Genomic DNA, 11544 nt, shown 5'->3' with positions numbered 1-11544 from the left:
GGAGGATGGGACAAGATCCCTAGTTTCTAGGGTTTGGTCTAGATTTAGACTAGGGAGTGTATATATATATAAGGAAAGAGGGAGAGTTTAGGGTCTAATCCGTCCCTCCAATTAAAATCGAGCGGTCGAAAAAAATAGACTAGGGAGTCCAAATGAGAAAACGGTGATATTTTGTAGATGTTTGGGGATGTTCCGGACCCAACGGTGACGACTGCCCGGGTCGGGTCTGGGACAACTTTCGGACGCGCGCGCGAGGAGGGCCGCGGGCTGACGAGAGAGGTTAGGTAGTGCCTGGCGGTGAGTGGTAGTGGGCTGTGCAGAAAGCCTAGGGCTGAGAGGAGAGAAGAGAGAGAGAGGCCCGGCGACTGTTTCCGGAGACCGAAAACGTCTGACGATAGACCGGCTATATTGTCGCTATAGTTATCCGTTGGGGCGTCAAACGGACTCCAAATGTGACGAAACTTGGCAGGCGGCCTACTGACAACAAAACAACACCGCACGTCAAAATTCAACCCATTCCGAGAGCATTTTCCGGCCACTTATAAAATACTATTCGGACGTGCCACGGGCGCGTGCAATTGTTTCTGGGCTCAGAACGGACAACGGACGGAGCGAGGAGACCGGGACGGAAGCAAATTTTGAAAACATGATGATGCAATGCACATGATGACAAGATGAAATGCAACACAAAAGCAAATGACATGGCAACGACAGCGAATAACTGGAAGACACCTGGCGCAACGGTCTCGGGGCGTTACACTAATCTTCTATTGTATTCGATGAATCCGTTGTTGCTGTGTGGTGTTGTCTAAATTCTGTCCAATAATATATTTTGTAACCTGTGAAAATATCAGAAAAGAAAAAATCCCTAATATTCATACTAGTGGCGCACCACTCAACACACTAATGGCGCACTGTAAAAATGACACTAATGGCGCACTGTAAAAATGACACTAATGGCGCATCACCCACTAGTGCGCCATTAGTATGCCAAAGCACATGGGTACATATGGCCCCCTCGGAGGCATTCTAATGGCGCACTATGGGCTATACCAATGGCGCACTGCGTGGTGCGCCATTAGTACACCAGATACTAATGGCGCACCAGTGGTGCGCCATTGGTATTTAATTCTAATGGCATGGTGCGAGTGGCGCACCAGTAGTGCGCCATTAGTAGGCAAAACTGGTGTGCCACTAGCATGCCCTTTCCGAGTAGTGACTCCGCCGCGCCGCCGCATGTCGCGCTACAACCGCACGCTAGGAGGGAAGGGCCCCGCCGCCGCCGACGCGCACCGAGCTTCGCCCGGCGGCGCCTTCTGGCGGCGGCGAGGGGAGGGGATGGTGTAGGAGGCGGGGGCAGGGTGGGGGCTAGGGTTCCCCCACCGTCGCCCGCGAGAGCGATGCGAGGGACGAGGGGAGGGGATGGTTTCATGTCATGTATTTCAACACATCACCCCACCTTTAGTGCATATCCTCCTTCTGACCCTCACCAACAATGATAGTTGTGTTTACCTCATCACAATGCATCCAAACGTGATCAATCCCACGACAATGAACTTGCCACCTCATGTCACACCTTTCATTGAGCCCACACAAGGAATTATTTCACAATGAAAACTTTAAAACACTAATATGATCAAAATGGATGTGATGTCTGCCCTCCAAGATTCACCCTATGCATACCCTCATATTCCTACCTGTTTTTGCACATGCCCGTGCTTCACTCATCAAATCAGGATTGGTCGGATCAATAAACTAGGTTGCGGCACATCGTCAGGGATGGAGGGCGCACCGAGGGCGAAGTGGGAGGAAAGTACGCAGAAGCCGGACGAGACATGGCAAGATTGGCTTGTTTCTGTCGTGACGGCTCATAGGCCCTGTTTGGTTCAGCTTTTATCGACGGATTCCGCTACCGCACAGCAGAATCTAAACCAAAGGGCGAACCCAGAAGAATCCGATTCCAGAAATCCGCTGCCAAAATCTGAACCAAAAGCGGAAGCAACCCAGGACGTGCTTTCCAAAATCTGATTCCGCTTTGGGCCAAAATCTTAAAAAGCTGTATCAGCTGGTTTGCCAAATGACCTACATCTTTTTCACATCAGATTTTCCACAGCTATTTTTCCACAGCTGTTTTTTCACAGCTGCTTTTAGAAATCCACAGCCGAACCAAACAGGGCCATAGTCTAGCTCTCAGCTGCTCTTTGTTCTATGGTGTGTCATCGTCTACCTGTGCGTGACCATGATGACATGCTTTTAGCCTTTTAGGGCCATACACATTTGGAGAATAAATTGCCAAAAACCATCACAATTGCGCCCGGTAGTGCCAAAAGCCATCGTTTTCATAATAGTTTGGCAAAAACAATGATTTTGAGTAATTGTTTGCTGAAAGCCCTAAAAAGGAAACTTGTCGACATTTTGACAAAAAACTGATAGCGGGGCCCATCCATCAGGCCACATGGCATGAGATAACAGTTGGGGATACGTCCATCGTTTACCCCATTTGGGGTCCATCCGTCATAGAAAGAAATCTCCCCACGAGCCAGTAGCCTATAAAAAACCACGCCTGATTGGGAGGCCAATGCCTGGATCCTCTGCCACGCATGGTAGTCGGGAGGTCCGACAACAGCACACACCAGAGCTCTGCCGCCTTAAGCTCTCCTTTCGTGCGCGAGGAATTGAACCAGGATGCTATAGCAGGCGGTTGCTCCTCTAACCCCTATTGCCGATCGAGGGTAAGAAAGCGGGGCTTCTCTGGCTGCAGTCGTCGCCAATGAGTGGCACAGCTGGGTGACACGAGAAAAACGCAGATGGCGCCTGCGTGGTGCAGGGGACGGGGCGAGGATGACATGGTATTAAAACGGGACAACAATGTGCGCCATGGTGTGTTGGTGTTGTGCGCCGTGGTGCGCTGGCGCTGGAGTACATGCCCGGAGGCACCCTGGCCAACCGGATCCACTCCACCACGCTGCTGCTCACCTATTGCCACCGCATGCGCATCCTCCATGACGTAGCCGTTGTGCTGGAGCACCCCTCCAACGTGCTCGTTGATAGCGACGACCGCGTGCAGCTCTGTGGCTTGGGGTTGGCCTGGGAGGGCACCTTCTTGGTCGTCGTCATGCCCACCTGTGGCGCGCCGGCAATGGGCTCGCTGGGGTACGTGGATACCTTTTTCCTCTACATGGGCATCGTGTCCAAGATTAGAAGTCTGATGTGTATGGCTTCGGCGTGCTGCTGCTTGAGGCCGTCATTGTCTCGCTAACTGCCAGAGTGCCATGCCTGGACAGCCAGTACCTAGCGAGAAGGTGCTGCCACTCGTGACGGCGGCTTGATTGGCGGGGCTCATGGATTGCAGGCTAGGCGATGACCACGATGCCGTGGAGGCGGGCGACATCGCACGGATCAACGTCAATCGCTTCAGGGCGCAGCTGGGGCTCTGGCCGATGATGGTATAGGTGCGGGCGGCCTTCGCGGAGAAGACGGCGAGATCCATCGCAGGGACGGACCATGGCGATATGATGTCGTCGGCGCCCACTGCATACCAGACGACCCAATTTAGTGCCATTGCGTCCAGATCGCCTTCCGTCCGGGGCCGATTAACATGATATTGTTTTGATCTAGGAGAGGTATTTAAGAACTGGGGAAGAACTCGGGCGTGATAGTTTGCATACTAACTCCAACGGACGGACGTGTTGGGATCAACTTCTCATAGATTTTTTTTTGAGAAAAACTAATGTATAAATAAAAGCGCAAGCGTGGCTCGCATCCCATAAGAGCCCATTAACGCACAACTATATGGCCCAAGGAGGGTTATCGTACGTGCGTGCAAGCCACCCCATCATGTAGGAAACTTTAGCGTAGGAAATAGATTGGTCCCTATTTTGCACTACTAGGAAAAGGCCTACTAATGGCGCACCAGTTTTGCCTACTAATGGTGCATCACTGATGCGCCATTAGTATCACGCCACTAGTATTTATTACTAATGGCGCACCACTGGTGCGCCATTAGTATCTGGTATACTAATGGCGCACCACCCAGTGCGCCATTAGTATATAACACCATGCGCCATTAGTATGCCTCCCAGGGCCATATTTAACCATGTGCTTTGGCACACTAATGGCGCACTGCGGATGGATGCACCATTAGTATACTTGGCATACTAATGGCGCACTCTATAGTGATGCGCCATTAGTATGAATATTAGGGTTTTTTACTTTTCTGATTTTTGCATAGGTTACAAAATATATTATTTGACAGAATATAGACAGTAGCACACAGCAATAGCAGATTCATCGAATACAATATAAGATTAGTCTCCGAATACAATTCATCATATTAGTCTCCGAATTCAAAAGACCGAACAAAGATAAAACATTACAAGTCTCGAGACCGCAAGTATCGAGTTTGTCGGAAGTAATACTAATCCTAACAAGTCCTACTAATCATCATCATACAACTTCTACTCGTTATTCATAACAATTCATACGATCATCATCTTGATAGTCATCGAACCAACCCTACTTAATTGTTCTTAGCACATGATCATCAGTATTAGGCAGGACCTAAATACTCTATTTAAGATAAAATAGCATAAAACAATATAGACCCTGACTCTCCATTATGGAGAATGGAGAACATCCTGTCTCCAATTCTTGCGCTTCGCTTCCTTTTGCTTCCAAGAAGCTCTTTACGACTGTCCATACATTTTTTCCATCCTTTGATTTTCATGTCTCCACTTCTTTCAGAAATCTCGTATGGACAGTTGAGATTCGTAGGACGACTTGGCTGTATGTTCAAAACATTAAGACTACCTTTCTGATACATCATATGAGGCACACAATTCTCTGGGATTATCTGTTGAAAAACATAGTAATAACTTCATAGTTAGCAATGATGTACTAGTTTTAGAAGTATGCAAAAGATGCACGGATGTCGTAATAGTAAAAATCTTACCAGGGTATCTCCATGGTAGTTACCGTAGTTGAACACATGCACTAGTGGCACGTATTTACCATAATGTTGAGGAGTTTGATTGTGGATAATGTAATTCTCAATGTCAGTACAAAATCCGACCAGATTATTTTTCTCCTTGTGAGTTGTTAATTCGGAGCCATCGGTGTAGTAGGTTTTGTCTACCATCTCCCGCACATTCTTTGAACAATAAAAATAAGCTGTCAATGGAAATAAGCTGTCAACTATTTTGAAATAAACAATATAAATTAGCTAATAACTATGTTTGAGAAACTCACATAGCGGTAGAACTGGAGGCGTATCAACAAGGACCCAAATGTCCATATTGTCTTGGTTGATGTCAGGATTACCAAGATCCATGGTGATAAGCATACCCTCATCAAAACCATACATCTTGCAAAATGCTTCCCAATTTTTGCAACCAAAATGGGTTACGCTCTCAGAATTATATAGATTTACTTCAAAGTCCACATCGTGATGAGTCCTTAGGTGAATTTTCTTTGTTTCAGAAATTTCATGGTCTTCAAAATCCATCCTCTCCAAGACATAGCGTCTTGCATGGCATGGGATAAGCTATACTCGAATTGTAAAAGATGAAAATTACACGTTGAAATAGTTGAAGTCATGCTTAATTATGAAAATAACACTTGTCGTCGTTGTGTATCGTTTCAACTTCGAAGGTCTCCTCGAGCTTAATGCTGAAGCGCCGATCATCGTCTAGGTGAGGCATGTCGCATAGACCTCGATCGTCGTGGCACCAGTCGCACTCCGCCGGGAGACTTTCATCGTCCGATGATGATGACGACATATCCTACGTTTATAATTCAAAACTACATCATTTAGGGTTTGTCGACATCGAGGCATCCTAAAAGCTAAGCTTTTATCATTTAGGGTTTGTCGACGCTGAGGCACCCTAAAAGCCTAAGATTTCATCATTTAGGTTCTTATCGACACCGAGGCACCCTAAAAGCCAAGGTTTTATCATTTAGGGTTTGTTGACGTCGAGGCACCCTAAAAGCCTAAGCTTTCATCATTTAGGTTTTGTCAACGCCGAGGCACCCTAAAAGCCTAAGCGTACATCATTTAGGTTCTCATCGACACCGAGGCACCCTATAGAAGCCAAGTTAAGTTTTCATCATTTAGGGTTTATCGATGCCGAGGCACCCTAGGTTGGGCCTAATCACTTGGCACTAATCACTTGGCTCTATTGCCACCTATGTTGGGTTTATCATCTAGGGTTTATCGATGCTAAGGAGAATTCTAAGTTGGGCCTAATCACTTGGCTCTATTGCCACCTATGGTTTAATGCAGCAAGAATGGCGGGGCAGTTGATCCTACTTAACAAAGTACTACGATACCCCGGCCCATGCATTAGTCGCAAGTACCCCATATGTCCTATTTTTAGCAAAGTCATGCTAAAATTCACGGAAAATTTCAGCATGACCTTTGCTGAAAATAGGACATATGGAGTACCCGAATTTGCCGGAACGGAAGTTAATCGACATTCCGGCAGACTCAAGGGCCTCTCGGGGTACCTGCAAATTCATCACGACACAATGGTCGGAGACAAAATCCAGCCACAGACCATATGGTCCTCTGCTTTCATATGGAAAAAAATCAGCTCGACTTATGTGAGCTTCCATTCTAGATATAATAGGTCACCAAACAAAAAATCATCCAGATATAATGGTACAGCAAAGAAACAACTTAATCCATGCCTCAGCTTATGAACAGTCATTACTTCAAATACAGAAGAAGGAACAATTTATTTGTGACATAGTTGCAAATGATGACAGAATAAAGCAACACCCTGCACTAGCCTAAAAACAAGTGAAGTTTCACCCATATAAGAACAACTTTATAAAATCAGAGAAGTTGCTAAATTTTTTGTATCCTTCATATACACTGGAGTACAATGCTTTATAATGTTCCATCATCATTACAGAAAATTGACAATTGTCCATAACAGTTAACTGAAATTTTTGCCTCATAGCTTGGGTGGGTTAAGTACTAGGAGACTTTGTAATGTGCAGTACAGGTGCAGTAACAGGCTTCTGAGTTAAGAAAACATTTCTGTTTGATTTTCAAACCACACACTTACTTTCAACTATAAACAAAACTGACTTGCTGTTAATGAAACTCATGGTGGAAGTAACTACTAGCAGCATGTCATTATCATGGTAGTCCACTATATATTTTTATGACAAAATACATCATTATCAGGGCACATTATGGCCATTTTCTTACATGATGCTAACTGTACCTAACTGATTTTTTTGACAGTAGCTCAAGTTTTTGACAGTAGCTCCTAACTGTACCTAACTGAATTTTTTTGACAGTAGCTCAAGTTTTTGACAGTAGCTCAAGTTTTTGACAGTAGCTCCTAACTGAATTTTCTGCTTAAAGGGAAGGCTGACTTAAGTGGCAAGATGATACAATTTGCGTAACATAACAATATATGCATCTTAATATAACACCATCTCCTAACAGAAATAGTATCCAGATCTACTAGGGGGCAAAGTAGAACTGATATTCTTTTGCTGACCTCTAGTACAAGGTATAGAAGAGGAGGTAAGAGAAGAAATAGTGACATTTCTCTTAGCAGGAGACTTTTTCTCTCTTCTAGAAACAACAGTAAATTTCTCCTCCTCTTCCACTACAGTATCATGCCAACTTAGACATAGGGAAGCGACATTTCCATTCGAGTCATGAATATCTAAACAGTGTTCGGTTTTCTTACTAATTTGTTCCCTGGATAATTCCAATTCCTTGAGAACATGAATAAAATCAAAATTATCCAGAGGTATATCAACACCCATCATTGATGCTCTAAACATAATCTCCTTAGCTACTTAATTCCCCAACCCTAGCTACTTAATTCTCCAACCCCTTTTCTTGTCCAAAATTCTCCAACCCCTAACCCTAGAACACATCAGAAGGAAATCAAGAGGGGAAAGAGGGGGAAGCGGCTCGGGTGCTCACTGGGGAGGTCGAGGGCGACTCGGGGTAGCCGGAGCTAGTCGAGGCGGCGCGAATTCAGCGTCGAGCAGTGGCGATGGTGGCCGACGCGGAGGAAATCGGCGGGCGTCCGAGGGCGTCCGAGGAGGCGCGGGGGCGGCGACGGAGACGGAGGCGCGGGGGCGGCGGCGGCGTGGGGGCGGCGACGGAGACGGAGGCGCGGGGGCGGCGGCGGCATGGGGGCGGCGACAGAGACGGAGGCGCGGGGGCGGCGGCGGCGTGGGGGCGGCGACGGAGACGGAGGCGCGGGGGTGGCGGCGGCGTGGGTCGGTGCAGCGGGGGGAATTAGCTAGGGGGGCGAGGGAGAGGGAAGAAGGGGATCTGGCGAGAGGGAGGGAATTAGCTAGGGGGGAATCTTACTAATGGCGCACCCGCGGTCGGTGCGCCATTAATAATCTTTTTTTTACATAGCAATGGCGCACCAGGCAAAGGTGCGCCATTAGTAATCTTTTTTTTACATAGCAATGGCGCACCAGGCAGAGGTGCGCCATTAGTAATCTTTTTTTATATATATAGCAATGGCGCACCAGCCAGAGGTGCGCCATAAGTAATTTTTTTTGCATGTAATAATTTTTTAGAAAATGAATATGAAACAGTAATATTTTTTTATAAAAACAGTAATAATTATTGTTTAACAACAATTGTAGTCTACACTTTTTTATTATTTTTTAAAAAATGAAGAGGGGAGAGGAGGCGGAGCTCACCGGGGAGCGGGGGAGGGTGCGGGGGGTGCTCGTCGGCGGTGGTGGAGCGGGGGAGGGTGCGGGGGGTGCTCGTCAGCGGTGGTGGAGCGGGGGAGGGTGCGGGGGGTCGTCGGCGACGGTGGTGGAGCGGGGAAGGGTGCGGTGGGTCGTCGGCGGCGGTGGAGCTAGCGGGGGAGGGTGCGGGTGGGATCGAGATCGAGATGGAGGGGGATCGAGATCGAGTGTCCTCATGAATATTCAATATTTTATCATATTGAATATGAAAAAATATTATCAAATTTGAAAAAATATTCATGAATTCAAAAAGTGCCCATGAAATTTAAAAATATTCATGAAATTAAAAAGTGCCCATGAAATACAACCAAGAAATGAAGACTACAATTTAAATACAGTCGATCTTAGCTAGTTATATGTTCATAATCTTCTTGCCCTTCTTTTTCGCAAATGGAGTTCTTCTGTGGAACGGACGTCCTTTAGGTAGGATGGTCCTGCTTCTTCTTGTGGTGTATGTTGCTACTTCATCGTCGTCGTCATGTTTGATCTTCGGGTCGCCGTACTTGTCGAAGTCTTACTCATTGGCTACTCCATCCATTCCGATGATCTTCCTTTTGCCTCTCCTCACGACAGCACGACTGGGCTTTGACGGGTCGGTAATGAAGAAGCATTGGTCCACTTGAGAAGCCAGTACCCATGGCTCATTTTTTGCGGTGACGTTTGCGCCCGCGGTCTTGGATTTGGCTTCGGGTATAACCATGGTGGTGAAATACCGGTCTTCTTTTAGGACGCTCTTGGCCCATCTGACACGGAACATCGGGACTTTCTCTCCAGCGTAGCTCAGCTCCCAGATCTCCTCGATCCTTCCGTAGTATCTGTCCTTGTCGTTACCGGTGTAGGATTCCATCGTTACCCTGGAGTTCTAATAACCATCGCTCTTCATGTCTTTATCATCGGTGTAGAATGTGTAGCCGTTGATATCGTACGCCTCATAGGTCATCAGGTTGTGCTCGGCGCCCTGTGACAAGGCGAATATGAGTTGTTCTTCTGCGGAAGAATCCTCATGTAAAGGGTACGACAGAAGCTTCTGCTTGAATTCGGATGTAACTTTTCGAGTAGATGATTTTTCATATAAAAAACTTTTTCATCCGAGTTCGTACGCAAAAATTATGCCCATTTTACAAATTCTCAAGAGATTTCGCAAATAAAGTCAAAATTCATATTTGTAAATTTTTACAACAACTAGACCACATATCACATGAGAAACTTCTTTTCTTTTATTTTTTTGACATTTTCATCATTTTTGTTTATTTTTTAAAAAACTGAAAAGGCGGTCCATGGGAGGGGGGAGGGTGCATTCAATGGAAGTGGTGGCCAAGTTACTAATGCCGCACCGTGGGAGTACTAGTTCAACTAGTAATGGCGCACCACTCCAACGGTGCGCCATTAGTAGTTTTGAAAAAAATTAAAAAAAAATTCACTAATGGCACACCGTGGGAGTGGTGCGACATTACTAGTTCAACTAGTAATGTCGCACCACTCCCACGGTGCGTCATTAGTAGTTTTAAAAAAATTTAAAAAAAGTTTTCTTACTAATGACGCACCGTGGATGTGGTGCACCATTAGTATTTGGACACTAATGGCGCACGAACACATGGTACGCCATTAGTATATAGTAATGGCGCACCACATGTCTGGTGCGCCATTAGTGTCAATTCCATCTATAGCCCTTTTCCTAGTAGTGTTGGTCCGAACTGTTATGTAGAACTATTTTTAAATATCAACCATTGGTGTTTATGATTAACATAAAATTAACGAATATAAACGTATGACTTATGGAGAACTATAAAAGTTTCCATCTTTTAATATTATGTATAGATATAGATATAGATATAGAATAGAGGTATAAATATAGATATAGATATAAATTTTGGTTGTATCACGCTACAATTATATAATTTTTATAAAGTTCTGACACTAGTTTTTTTGTACTAACCTATTAATTCAGTACATTGCAAGTTGTTGACTTTGGACTTTTCAAGAAAATCAATTTTCCGGAGCCAAGAAAGTCAGGGAAAATTCCAGAAGTTTCAACTCCATAAGCTTCCGGAACAACATGACCTGCCTAGGGAGAGACATGTGGGCCCATGCAGCCAGGTGGCAACGAGGGCCCCAAGGGACTCCGCTCCACTGCCTCTTGGCAACCATGCCTTATTTGTTCATATGTTTTTTTTATTTTTGTTTTGTTTGATTACTTTTGGCTTTTGGTTTAGGTTGTTTAATTTTCATTATTTTTTCCCTTTCAAAGAATTTTATATAAATATGTAATAATCTTCACAAAATTAATAAATGTTAACGAATTTTAAAAAATATTTGAGAATTTTCAAGAAAACCATAAATTTTAACATGTTCATGAATATAAAAATGTGCACTAATTTTTAGTTTTATAAAAATTTCATCAACTTAAAAAATTATGAATTTGAAAATATTCTTGGAATTTAAATAATATGCATGTATATTTCGATGTTGAAGAATTTTTAACTGTTCATGATATTAAAAATCATGAATTTTCAAAATATTCTCAAACTTAAAAATTATCATATATTTTTGAAATGCTCTCAAAATTTTAAAAAATGGTCACTACTTTTTGAAAAAGTTTGTGAATTGTAAAAGGAAAACCATAGAACAAAAAAAGAAAAAGGAAAATGTAAATGTAAAAGGAAACAGAAACCAGTAGGAAATTATTATGAAATGTAGGAAAAAGTAAACCGCAGGGAAAAAACTCGAATGAGGCCGAACCACCTAAAATCGTAAACCAAAAAAAGTAACAAAAAAGGGCAAAATGAAGCGCACTTGCCC

At 44.6% G+C, this 11544-nt stretch overlaps 1 pseudogene; it reads left to right on the top strand.

Moving 5' to 3' along the window:
• The first annotated feature begins 2881 nt into the window (after window positions 1-2881).
• On the top strand, window positions 2882-3602 carry LOC147990132 (salt tolerance receptor-like cytoplasmic kinase 1; annotated as a pseudogene).
• The last annotated feature ends 7942 nt before the right edge of the window (window positions 3603-11544 follow it).

This window comes from Triticum urartu, chromosome 1A (assembly GCF_056163025.1).
Source record: "Triticum urartu cultivar PI428250 chromosome 1A, HENAU_Tu73, whole genome shotgun sequence".
NCBI lineage: Eukaryota > Viridiplantae > Streptophyta > Magnoliopsida > Poales > Poaceae > Triticum > Triticum urartu.
Note: the sequence above shows the minus strand (reverse complement) of the source record. Positions and strands in the feature narration are given on the sequence as shown.